This window comes from Nothobranchius furzeri, chromosome 5 (genome assembly GCF_043380555.1).
Source record: "Nothobranchius furzeri strain GRZ-AD chromosome 5, NfurGRZ-RIMD1, whole genome shotgun sequence".
In the NCBI taxonomy this organism is placed as follows: Eukaryota; Metazoa; Chordata; class Actinopteri; order Cyprinodontiformes; family Nothobranchiidae; genus Nothobranchius; species Nothobranchius furzeri.
In genome coordinates, this window is record NC_091745.1 from 31,728,985 (window position 1) to 31,741,546 (window position 12,562).

The following is a 12,562-nucleotide window of genomic DNA, read 5'->3' on the forward strand; positions in this document are numbered from 1 at the left end:
GTTTAATTTAGAGTACTCCAATTAACAGCCCCCATTACCCCAAAAAGGAATGGAGTCATTAGCACTTATGGTTTTTAAATGGCACCCAGAATTATGTTGCACGAAGCACAATTTCACATCATTCTGGGTTCATTTGTGTGAAAACAAGGTCCAATCAGGCTGAAACGTTACAGGAAGGTAGAATCTATTGAGTTGTAAGTGATCTGAACGTTTCATGATGATAGCACTTTCCTAAGGGGGTCAAACCATGTCCCAAAGGTCACCGGATCTGGTGTCAATTTAAAGAAGTAGTCCAGTTACACCTTTGTGGGCTTATAACTTGGCTTCTGAATGTCCTAGAGAGGTCAGGTTTGTTTTAGTGTACTCCAATCAACAGCCCCTACAACCACAAAAAGGAATGGAGTCATTAGCACTTATGGTTTGTAAATGGCACCCAGAATTATGTTGCACAAAGCACAATTTCACATCATTCTGGGTCCATTTGTGTGAAAACAAGGTCCAATCAGGCTGAAACATTACAGGACGGTAGAATCTATTGAGTTGTAAGTGATCTGAACATTTCATGATGATAGCACTTTCCTAAGGGGGTCAAACCATGTCCCAAAGGTCACCGGATCTGGTGTCAATTAAAAGAAGTAGTCCAGTTACACATTTGTGGGCTTATAACTTGGCTTCTGAATGTCCCAGAGAGATCAGATTTGTTTTAGTGTACTCCAATCAACAGCCCCTATTACCCCAAAAAGGAATGGAGTCATTAGCACTTATGGTTTTTAAATGGCACCCAGAAATATGTTGCACGAAGCACAATTTCACATCACTCTGGGTTCATTTGTGTGAAAACAAGGTCCAATCAGGCTGAAACGTTACAAGAAGGTAGAATCAATTGAATTGTAAGTGATCTGAACGTTTCATGATGATTGCACATTCCTATAGGGGGTCAAACCATGTCCCAAAGGTCACTGGGCCTGGTGTCACTTTAAAGAAGTAGTCCAGTTACACCTTTGTGGGCTTATAACTTGGCTTCTGAATGTCCTAAAGAGGTCAGGTTTTTTTTAGTGTACTCCAATCAACAGCCCCTACAACCACAAAAAGAAATGGAGTCATTAGCACTTATGGTTTGGAAATGGCACCCAGAATTATGTTGCACGAAGCACAATTTCACATCATTCTGGGTCCATTTGTGTGAAAACAAGGTCCAATCAGGCTGAAATGTTACAAGAAGGTAGAATCTATTGAGTTGTAAGTTATCTGAATGTTTCATGATGATCGCATATTCCTATAGGGGGTCAAACCATGTCCCAAAGGTCACCGGGCCTGGTGTCACTTTAAAAAAGGAGTCCAGTTACACCTTTGTGGGCTTATAACTTGGCTTCTGAATGTCCTAGAGAGGTCAGGTTTGTTTTAGTGTACTCCAATCAACAGCCCCTACAACCAAAAAACGGAATGGAGTCATTAGCACTTATGGTTTGTAAATGGCACCCAGAATTATGTTGCACGAAGCACAATTTCACATCATTCTGGGTCCATTTGTGTGAAAACAAGGTCCAATAAGGCTGAAACGTTACAAGAAGGTAGATTCTATTGAATTGTAAATTATCTGAACGTCTCATGATGATCGCACATTCCTATAGAGGGTCAAACCATGTCACAAAGGTCACCGGGCCTGGTGTCACTTTAAAGAAGTAGTCCAGTTACACCTTTGTGGGCTTATAACTTGGCTTCTGAATATCCTAGAGAGGTCAGGTTTGTTTTAGAGTACTCAAATTAACAGCCCCCATTACCCCAAAAAGGAATGGAGTCATTAGCACTTATGGTTTTTAAATGGCACCCAGAATTATGTTGCACGAAGCACAATTTCACATCATTCTGGGTTCATTTGTGTGAAAACAAGGTCCAATCAGGCTGAAACGTTACAGGAGGTAGAATCTATTGAGTTGTGAGTGATCTGAACGTTTCATGATGATAGCACTTTCCTAAGGGGGCCAAACCATGTCCCAAAGGTCACCGGATCTGGGGTCAATTTAAAGAAGTAGTCCAGTTACACATTTGTGGGCCTATAACTTGGCTTCTGAATGTCCTAGAGAGATCAGGTTTGTTTTAGTGTACTCCAATCATCAGCCCCTAAAACCACAAAAAGGAATGGAGTCATTAGCACTTATGGTTTGTAAATGGCACCCAGAATTATGTTGCACAAAGCACAATTTCACATCATTCTGGGTCCATTTGTGTGAAAACAAGGTCCAATCAGGCTGAAACATTACAGGACGGTAGAATCTATTGAGTTGTAAGTGATCTGAACATTTCATGATGATAGCACTTTCCTAAGGGGGTAAAACCATGTCCCAAAGGTCACCGGATCTGGTGTCAATTTAAAGAAGTAGTCCAGTTACACATTTGTGGGCTTATAACTTGGCTTCTGAATGTCCTAGAGAGATCAGGTTTGTTTTAGTGTACTCCAATCAACAGCCCCTATTACCCCAAAAAGGAATGGAGTCATTAGCACTTATGGTTTTTAAATGGCACCCAGAAATATGTTGCACTAAGCACAATTTCACATCACTCTGGGTTCATTTGTGTGAAAACAAGGTCCAATCAGGCTGAAACGTTACAAGAAGGTAGAATCAATTGAATTGTAAGTGATCTGAACGTTTCATGATGATCGCACATTCCTATAGGGGGTCAAACCATGTCCCAAAGGTCACTGGGCCTGGTGTCACTTTAAAGAAGTAGTCCAGTTACACCTTTGTGGGCTTATAACTTGGCTTCTGAATGTCCTAAAGAGGTCAGGTTTTTTTAGTGTACTCCAATCAACAGCCCCTACAACCACAAAAAGGAATGGAGTCATTAGCACTTATGGTTTGGAAATGGCACCCAGAATTATGTTGCACGAAGCACAATTTCACATCATTCTGGGTCCATTTGTGTGAAAACAAGGTCCAATCAGGCTGAAATGTTACAAGAAGGTAGAATCTATTGAGTTGTAAGTTATCTGAACGTTTCATGATGATCGCATATTCCTATAGGGGGTCAAACCATGTCCCAAAGGTCACCGGGCCTGGTGTCACTTTAAAAAAGGATTCAAGTTACACCTTTGTGGGCTTATAACTTGGCTTCTGAATGTCCTAGAGAGGTCAGGTTTGTTTTAGTGTACTCCAATCAACAGCCCCTACAACCAAAAAACGGAATGGAGTCATTAGCACTTATGGTTTGTAAATGGCACCCAGAATTATGTTGCACGAAGCACAATTTCACATCATTCTGGGTCCATTTGTGTGAAAACAAGGTCCAATAAGGCTGAAACGTTACAAGAAGGAAGATTCTATTGCATTGTAAATGATCTGAACGTTTCATGATGATCGCACATTCCTATAGAGGGTCAAACCATGTCACAAAGGTCACCGGGCCTGGTGTCACTTTAAAGAAGTAGTCCAGTTACACCTTTGTGGGCTTATAACTTGGCTTCTGAATATCCTAGAGAGGTCAGGTTTGTTTTAGAGTACTCAAATTAACAGCCCCCATTAACCCAAAAAGGAATGGAGTCATTAGCACTTATGGTTTTTAAATGGCACCCAGAATTATGTTGAACGAAGCACAATTTCACATCATTCTGGGTTCATTTGTGTGAAAACAAGGTCCAATCAGGCTGAAACGTTACAGGAGGTAGAATCTATTGAGTTGTGAGTGATCTGAACGTTTCATGATGATCGCACATTCCTATAGAGGGTCAAACCATGTCCCAAAGGTCACCGGGCCTGGTGTCACTTTAAAGAAGTAGTCCAGTTACACCTTTGTGGGTTTATAACTTGGCTTCTGAATGTCCTAAAGAGGTCAGGTTTGTTTTAGTGTACTCCAATCAACAGCCCCTACAACCACAAAAAGGAATGGAGTCATTAGCACTTATGGTTTGTAAATGGCACCCAGAATTATGTTGCACAAAGCACAATTTCACATCATTCTGGGTCCATTTGTGTGAAAACAAGGTCCAATCAGGCTGAAATGTTACAAGAAGGTAGAATCTGTTGAGTTGTAAGTGATCTGAACGTTTCATGATGATCACATATTCCTATAGTTGGTCAAACCATGTCCCAAAGGTCACCGGGCCTGGTTTCACTTTAAAGATGTAGTCCAGTTACACCTTTGTGGGCTTATAACTTGGCTTCTGAATGTCCTAGAGAGGTCAGGTCTGTTTTAGTGTACTCCAATCGACAGCCCCTACAACCACAAAAAGGAATGGAGTCATTAGCACTTATGGTTTGGAAATGGCACCCAGAATTATGTTGCACGAAGCACAATTTCGCATCATTCTGGGTCCATTTGTGTGAAAACAAGGTCCAATCAGGCTGAAACGTTACAAGAAGGTAGAATCAATTGAGTTGTAAGTGATCTGAACGTTTCATGATGATCGCACATTCCTATAGGGGGTCAAACCATGTCCCAAAGGTCACCGGGCCTGGTGTCACTTTAAAGTAGTCCAGTTACATCTTTGTGGGCTTATAACTTGGCTTCTGAATATCCTAGAAAGGTCAGGTTTAATTTAGAGTACTCCAATTAACAGCCCCCATTACCCCAAAAAGGAATGGAGTCATTAGCACTTATGGTTTTTAAATGGCACCCAGAATTATGTTGCACGAAGCACAATTTCACATCATTCTGGGTTCATTTGTGTGAAAACAAGGTCCAATCAGGCTGAAACGTTACAGGAAGGTAGAATCTATTGAGTTGTAAGTGATCTGAACGTTTCATGATGATAGCACTTTCCTAAGGGGGTCAAACCATGTCCCAAAGGTCACCGGATCTGGTGTCAATTTAAAGAAGTAGTCCAGTTACACATTTGTGGGCTTATAACTTGGCTTCTGAATGTCCTAGAGAGATCAGGTTTGTTTTAGTGTACTCCAATCAACAGCCCCTATTACCCCAAAAAGGAATGGAGTCATTAGCACTTATGGTTTTTAAATGGCACCCAGAAATATGTTGCACGAAGCACAATTTCACATCACTCTGGGTTCATTTGTGTGAAAACAAGGTCCAATCAGGCTGAAACGTTACAAGAAGGTAGAATCAATTGAATTGTAAGTGATCTGAACGTTTCATGATGATCGCACATTCCTATAGGGGGTCAAACCATGTCCCAAAGGTCACTGGGCCTGGTGTCACTTTAAAGAAGTAGTCCAGTTACACCTTTGTGGGCTTATAACTTGGCTTCTGAATGTCCTAAAGAGGTCAGGTTTTTTTAGTGTACTCCAATCAACAGCCCCTACAACCACAAAAAGGAATGGAGTCATTAGCACTTATGGTTTGGAAATGGCACCCAGAATTATGTTGCACGAAGCACAATTTCACATCATTCTGGGTCCATTTGTGTGAAAACAAGGTCCAATCAGGCTGAAATGTTACAAGAAGGTAGAATCTATTGAGTTGTAAGTTATCTGAACGTTTCATGATGATCGCATATTCCTATAGGGGGTCAAACCATGTCCCAAAGGTCACCGGGCCTGGTGTCACTTTAAAAAAGGAGTCAAGTTACACCTTTGTGGGCTTATAACTTGGCTTCTGAATGTCCTAGAGAGGTCAGGTTTGTTTTAGTGTACTCCAATCAACAGCCCCTACAACCAAAAAACGGAATGGAGTCATTAGCACTTATGGTTTGTAAATGGCACCCAGAATTATGTTGCACGAAGCACAATTTCACATCATTCTGGGTCCATTTGTGTGAAAACAAGGTCCAATAAGGCTGAAACGTTACAAGAAGGTAGATTCTATTGCATTGTAAATGATCTGAACGTTTCATGATGATCGCACATTCCTATAGAGGGTCAAACCATGTCACAAAGGTCACCGGGCCTGGTGTCACTTTAAAGAAGTAGTCCAGTTACACCTTTGTGGGCTTATAACTTGGCTTCTGAATATCCTAGAGAGGTCAGGTTTGTTTTAGAGTACTCAAATTAACAGCCCCCATTAACCCAAAAAGGAATGGAGTCATTAGCACTTATGGTTTTTAAATGGCACCCAGAATTATGTTGAACGAAGCACAATTTCACATCATTCTGGGTTCATTTGTGTGAAAACAAGGTCCAATCAGGCTGAAACGTTACAGGAGGTAGAATCTATTGAGTTGTGAGTGATCTGAACGTTTCATGATGATCGCACATTCCTATAGAGGGTCAAACCATGTCCCAAAGGTCACCGGGCCTGGTGTCACTTTAAAGAAGTAGTCCAGTTACACCTTTGTGGGTTTATAACTTGGCTTCTGAATGTCCTAAAGAGGTCAGGTTTGTTTTAGTGTACTCCAATCAACAGCCCCTACAACCACAAAAAGGAATGGAGTCATTAGCACTTATGGTTTTTAAATGGCACCCAGAATTATGTTGCACAAAGCACAATTTCACATCATTCTGGGTCCATTTGTGTGAAAACAAGGTCCAATCAGGCTGAAATGTTACAAGAAGGTAGAATCTGTTGAGTTGTAAGTGATCTGAACGTTTCATGATGATCACATATTCCTATAGTTGGTCAAACCATGTCCCAAAGGTCACCGGGCCTGGTTTCACTTTAAAGATGTAGTCCAGTTACACCTTTGTGGGCTTATAACTTGGCTTCTGAATGTCCTAGAGAGGTCAGGTCTGTTTTAGTGTACTCCAATCGACAGCCCCTACAACCACAAAAAGGAATGGAGTCATTAGCACTTATGGTTTGGAAATGGCACCCAGAATTATGTTGCACGAAGAACAATTTCGCATCATTCTGGGTCCATTTGTGTGAAAACAAGGTCCAATCAGGCTGAAACGTTACAAGAAGGTAGAATCAATTGAGTTGTAAGTGATCTGAACGTTTCATGATGATCGCACATTCCTATAGGGGGTCAAACCATGTCCCAAAGGTCACCGGGCCTGGTGTCACTTTAAAGTAGTCCAGTTACATCTTTGTGGGCTTATAACTTGGCTTCTGAATATCCTAGAAAGGTCAGGTTTAATTTAGAGTACTCCAATTAACAGCCCCCATTACCCCAAAAAGGAATGGAGTCATTAGCACTTATGGTTTTTAAATGGCACCCAGAATTATGTTGCACGAAGCACAATTTCACATCATTCTGGGTTCATTTGTGTGAAAACAAGGTCCAATCAGGCTGAAACGTTACAGGAAGGTAGAATCTATTGAGTTGTAAGTGATCTGAACGTTTCATGATGATAGCACTTTCCTATAGGGGGTCAAACCATGTCCCAAAGGTCACTGGGCCTGGTGTCACTTTAAAGAAGTAGTCCAGTTACACCTTTGTGGGCTTATAACTTGGCTTCTGAATGTCCTAAAGAGGTCAGGTTTTTTTAGTGTACTCCAATCAACAGCCCCTACAACCACAAAAAGGAATGGAGTCATTAGCACTCATGGTTTGGAAATGGCACCCAGAATTATGTTGCACGAAGCACAATTTCACATCATTCTGGGTCCATTTGTGTGAAAACAAGGTCCAATCAGGCTGAAATGTTACAAGAAGGTAGAATCTATTGAGTTGTAAGTTATCTGAACGTTTCATGATGATCGCATATTCCTATAGGGGGTCAAACCATGTCCCAAAGGTCACCGGGCCTGGTGTCACTTTAAAAAAGGAGTCAAGTTACACCTTTGTGGGCTTATAACTTGGCTTCTGAATGTCCTAGAGAGGTCAGGTTTGTTTTAGTGTACTCCAATCAACAGCCCCTACAACCAAAAAACGGAATGGAGTCATTAGCACTTATGGTTTGTAAATGGCACCCAGAATTATGTTGCACGAAGCACAATTTCACATCATTCTGGGTCCATTTGTGTGAAAACAAGGTCCAATAAGGCTGAAACGTTACAAGAAGGTAGATTCTATTGAATTGTAAATGATCTGAACGTTTCATGATGATCGCACATTCCTATAGAGGGTCAAACCATGTCACAAAGGTCACCGGGCCTGGTGTCACTTTAAAGAAGTAGTCCAGTTACACCTTTGTGGGCTTATAACTTGGCTTCTGAATATCCTAGAGAGGTCAGGTTTGTTTTAGAGTACTCAAATTAACAGCCCCCATTAACCCAAAAAGGAATGGAGTCATTAGCACTTATGGTTTTTAAATGGCACCCAGAATTATGTTGCACGAAGCACAATTTCACATCATTCTGGGTCCATTTGTGTGAAAACAAGGTCCAATCAGGCTGAAACGTTACAGGAGGTAGAATCTATTGAGTTGTGAGTGATCTGAACGTTTCATGATGATCGCACATTCCTATAGAGGGTCAAACCATGTCCCAAAGGTCACCGGGCCTGGTGTCACTTTAAAGAAGTAGTCCAGTTACACCTTTGTGGGTTTATAACTTGGCTTCTGAATGTCCTAAAGAGGTCAGGTTTGTTTTAGTGTACTCCAATCAACAGCCCCTACAACCACAAAAAGGAATGGAGTCATTAGCACTTATGGTTTGTAAATGGCACCCAGAATTATGTTGCACAAAGCACAATTTCACATCATTCTGGGTCCATTTGTGTGAAAACAAGGTCCAATCAGGCTGAAACGTTACAAGAAGGTAGAATCTGTTGAGTTGTAAGTGATCTGAACGTTTCATGATGATCACATATTCCTATAGTTGGTCAAACCATGTCCCAAAGGTCACCGGGCCTGGTTTCACTTTAAAGATGTAGTCCAGTTACACCTTTGTGGGCTTATAACTTGGCTTCTGAATGTCCTAGAGAGGTCAGGTCTGTTTTAGTGTACTCCAATCGACAGCCCCTACAACCACAAAAAGGAATGGAGTCATTAGCACTTATGGTTTGGAAATGGCACCCAGAATTATGTTGCACGAAGCACAATTTCGCATCATTCTGGGTCCATTTGTGTGAAAACAAGGTCCAATCAGGCTGAAACGTTACAAGAAGGTAGAATCAATTGAGTTGTAAGTGATCTGAACGTTTCATGATGATCGCACATTCCTATAGGGGGTCAAACCATGTCCCAAAGGTCACCGGGCCTGGTGTCACTTTAAAGTAGTCCAGTTACATCTTTGTGGGCTTATAACTTGGCTTCTGAATATCCTAGAAAGGTCAGGTTTAATTTAGAGTACTCCAATTAACAGCCCCCATTACCCCAAAAAGGAATGGAGTCATTAGCACTTATGGTTTTTAAATGGCACCCAGAATTATGTTGCACGAAGCACAATTTCACATCATTCTGGGTTCATTTGTGTGAAAACAAGGTCCAATCAGGCTGAAACGTTACAGGAAGGTAGAATCTATTGAGTTGTAAGTGATCTGAACGTTTCATGATGATAGCACTTTCCTATAGGGGGTCAAACCATGTCCCAAAGGTCACTGGGCCTGGTGTCACTTTAAAGAAGTAGTCCAGTTACACCTTTGTGGGCTTATAACTTGGCTTCTGAATGTCCTAAAGAGGTCAGGTTTTTTTAGTGTACTCCAATCAACAGCCCCTACAACCACAAAAAGGAATGGAGTCATTAGCACTTATGGTTTGGAAATGGCACCCAGAATTATGTTGCACGAAGCACAATTTCACATCATTCTGGGTCCATTTGTGTGAAAACAAGGTCCAATCAGGCTGAAATGTTACAAGAAGGTAGAATCTATTGAGTTGTAAGTTATCTGAACGTTTCATGATGATCGCATATTCCTATAGGGGGTCAAACCATGTCCCAAAGGTCACCGGGCCTGGTGTCACTTTAAAAAAGGAGTCAAGTTACACCTTTGTGGGCTTATAACTTGGCTTCTGAATGTCCTAGAGAGGTCAGGTTTGTTTTAGTGTACTCCAATCAACAGCCCCTACAACCAAAAAACGGAATGGAGTCATTAGCACTTATGGTTTGTAAATGGCACCCAGAATTATGTTGCACGAAGCACAATTTCACATCATTCTGGGTCCATTTGTGTGAAAACAAGGTCCAATAAGGCTGAAACGTTACAAGAAGGTAGATTCTATTGAATTGTAAATGATCTGAACGTTTCATGATGATCGCACATTCCTATAGAGGGTCAAACCATGTCACAAAGGTCACCGGGCCTGGTGTCACTTTAAAGAAGTAGTCCAGTTACACCTTTGTGGGCTTATAACTTGGCTTCTGAATATCCTAGAGAGGTCAGGTTTGTTTTAGAGTACTCAAATTAACAGCCCCCATTAACCCAAAAAGGAATGGAGTCATTAGCACTTATGGTTTTTAAATGGCACCCAGAATTATGTTGCACGAAGCACAATTTCACATCATTCTGGGTTCATTTGTGTGAAAACAAGGTCCAATCAGGCTGAAACGTTACAGGAGGTAGAATCTATTGAGTTGTGAGTGATCTGAACGTTTCATGATGATCGCACATTCCTATAGAGGGTCAAACCATGTCCCAAAGGTCACCGGGCCTGGTGTCACTTTAAAGAAGTAGTCCAGTTACACCTTTGTGGGTTTATAACTTGGCTTCTGAATGTCCTAAAGAGGTCAGGTTTGTTTTAGTGTACTCCAATCAACAGCCCCTACAACCACAAAAAGGAATGGAGTCATTAGCACTTATGGTTTGTAAATGGCACCCAGAATTATGTTGCACAAAGCACAATTTCACATCATTCTGGGTCCATTTGTGTGAAAACAAGGTCCAATCAGGCTGAAATGTTACAAGAAGGTAGAATCTGTTGAGTTGTAAGTGATCTGAACGTTTCATGATGATCACATATTCCTATAGTTGGTCAAACCATGTCCCAAAGGTCACCGGGCCTGGTTTCACTTTAAAGATGTAGTCCAGTTACACCTTTGTGGGCTTATAACTTGGCTTCTGAATGTCCTAGAGAGGTCAGGTCTGTTTTAGTGTACTCTAATCGACAGCCCCTACAACCACAAAAAGGAATGGAGTCATTAGCACTTATGGTTTGGAAATGGCACCCAGAATTATGTTGCACGAAGCACAATTTCGCATCATTCTGGGTCCATTTGTGTGAAAACAAGGTCCAATCAGGCTGAAACGTTACAAGAAGGTAGAATCAATTGAGTTGTAAGTGATCTGAACGTTTCATGATGATCGCACATTCCTATAGGGGGTCAAACCATGTCCCAAAGGTCACCGGGCCTGGTGTCACTTTAAAGTAGTCCAGTTACATCTTTGTGGGCTTATAACTTGGCTTCTGAATATCCTAGAAAGGTCAGGTTTAATTTAGAGTACTCCAATTAACAGCCCCCATTACCCCAAAAAGGAATGGAGTCATTAGCACTTATGGTTTTTAAATGGCACCCAGAATTATGTTGCACGAAGCACAATTTCACATCATTCTGGGTTCATTTGTGTGAAAACAAGGTCCAATCAGGCTGAAACGTTACAGGAAGGTAGAATCTATTGAGTTGTAAGTGATCTGAACGTTTCATGATGACAGCACTTTCCTAAGGGGGTCAAACCATGTCCCAAAGGTCACCGGATCTGGTGTCAACTTAAAGAAGTAGTCCAGTTACACCTTTGTGGGCTTATAACTTGGCTTCTGAATGTCCTAGAGAGGTCAGGTTTGTTTTAGTGTACTCCAATCAACAGCCCCTACAACCACAAAAAGGAATGGAGTCATTAGCACTTATGGTTTGTAAATGGCACCCAGAATTATGTTGCACAAAGCACAATTTCACATCATTCTGGGTCCATTTGTGTGAAAACAAGGTCCAATCAGGCTGAAACATCACAGGACGGTAGAATCTATTGAGTTGTAAGTGATCTGAACATTTCATGATGATAGCACTTTCCTAAGGGGGTCAAACCATGTCCCAAAGGTCACCGGATCTGGTGTCAATTTAAAGAAGTAGTCCAGTTACACATTTGTGGGCTTATAACTTGGCTTCTGAATGTCCCAGAGAGATCAGGTTTGTTTTAGTGTACTCCAATCAACAGCCCCTATTACCCCAAAAAGGAATGTAGTCATTAGCACTTATGGTTTTTAAATGGCACCCAGAAATATGTTGCACGAAGCACAATTTCACATCACTCTGGGTTCATTTGTGTGAAAACAAGGTCCAATCAGGCTGAAACGTTACAAGAAGGTAGAATCAATTGAATTGTAAGTGATCTGAACGTTTCATGATGATCGCACATTCCTATAGGGGGTCAAACCATGTCCCAAAGGTCACTGGGCCTGGTGTCACTTTAAAGAAGTAGTCCAGTTACACCTTTGTGGGCTTATAACTTGGCTTCTGAATGTCCTAAAGAGGTCAGGTTTTTTTTTAGTGTACTCCAATCAACAGCCCCTACAACCACAAAAAGGAATGGAGTCATTAGCACTTATGGTTTGGAAATGGCACCCAGAATTATGTTGCACGAAGCACAATTTCACATCATTCTGGGTCCATTTGTGTGAAAACAAGGTCCAATCAGGCTGAAATGTTACAAGAAGGTAGAATCTATTGAGTTGTAAGTTATCTGAACGTTTCATGATGATCGCATATTCCTATAGGGGGTCAAACCATGTCCCAAAGGTCACCGGGCCTGGTGTCACTTTAAAAAAGGAGTCCAGTTACACCTTTGTGGGCTTATAACTTGGCTTCTGAATGTCCTAGAGAGGTCAGGTTTGTTTTAGTGTACTCCAATCAA